Source organism: Penaeus japonicus, unplaced genomic scaffold, assembly GCF_977035675.1.
Source record: "Penaeus japonicus unplaced genomic scaffold, GWHDUDI00000001_assembly GWHDUDI00000043, whole genome shotgun sequence".
In the NCBI taxonomy this organism is placed as follows: domain Eukaryota; kingdom Metazoa; phylum Arthropoda; class Malacostraca; order Decapoda; family Penaeidae; genus Penaeus; species Penaeus japonicus.
The window spans coordinates 55281-56664 of NW_028234445.1; positions in this window are offsets into that span (position 1 = coordinate 55281).

Sequence of the window (1384 nt, forward strand, 5' to 3'; positions counted from 1 at the left end):
ACACAGATGTGCGCAATGAATCTTCCAAACACGGACGTCCCACCCCCAACCCCTCTCACGCTCGATTATTATACCAGGGGCAGTCAGCTGGAGCCCTCGCGTTCCGGGCGGCCCAGCGTTTCGGGGGGGGGATGACTCGATTAATCTCGCCCCTCCCCCAACAACTTCAATAAAACAGGAAATTATAAACGCCAGACAAGACTTATCTCAAACGGCTGGTTAATAATGAACCCCATCGAATAAGAGGAGGAAGTGGACGGCCAACGATAATGCAAAAATCGTTATATAGTTTTGTTTTTTTTTTCCTTTTTTTTTTTTACGGGTTCGCGCGCGGCGGGCCTTCCTTTCTGGAATTAGGAAAAAGCAGCGGAGAGAGAAAGAAAGAATACGAGAAGAACGCGAAATGTGTAGAACTTGTGAAGAAGCATGAATGATCGAATAATACAGATTTTTTTTCCGAGTGAAATAAAATCTCCTCGTTTTAGTTAATTTTTTAGTCGCCGGTCACCCCCCTTAAAACCACCTGGTTGGGCCGCAAGCCCCTGCCTCCACCACCCCCCCCCCCCCCTCTCCCCACCCCCCCCCCACCCACCCCCCTCCCTAACCGTTTTCCTGCTCAAGTCCTCCTTCTCCTCCTCCTTCCTTCTCTCCCCTTAACTTCTTCTCTACATCCACCGCCTCCCCACCCCCCAGCATCCGCCCACTCTCCTCGTTCTTCCCTTAGCCCGCCACCTCCTATTAACCTAAAATAAGATTATAAAAATACCCCCCCCGCCCCCTCTTCCACCCACCCTCCATTACCCCCCCCCCCCCCCACCCCCATAAATATGACCCCCCACCCCCTCTTGTAGTGTGGTGGCCTCGGTGGTGAATTCGACCGGGGGGACCTTTCGGATCTGAGTCCCGCTTGGCGAGTCTCCTCCGGCGGACTCGCGGCTTCCAAGCTCCGGGTCTTTCGTGGATTTTATCGATTGCGGAAATGGAACTTCGAGAATAAAGTTTTTTTTTTTTTCTCTGTAAGTTCTTTTTTTCTGGTTTCTATACTATGTTGTTTTATTATCTCTGCATCGTATTTTCTGCGTGAGGGATATGTTGCGTATGGGGAGTTGTATTCGTAATGGAATCTGGATGTATGCGTTCTTCTCTCAATCTCTCTCTCTCTCATCTCTTTCTCACTCTCTCTCTCCTCTCTCGTTCGCAGCTCTCGTCTCGGTCTCTCCTCGTGGTAGACGGCTCTCGTCTCGTGCGATGACTCTCTCTCTCTACGAGCCGAGCGTGCTCGATCTCTCTCTCTCCTCTCTCTCACTCTTATCTGTTCCAATCTCCAATCGTTTCTTAAATTCATGATACAACGAGTAAGATAACAAAATGAGAGATCTCTGAA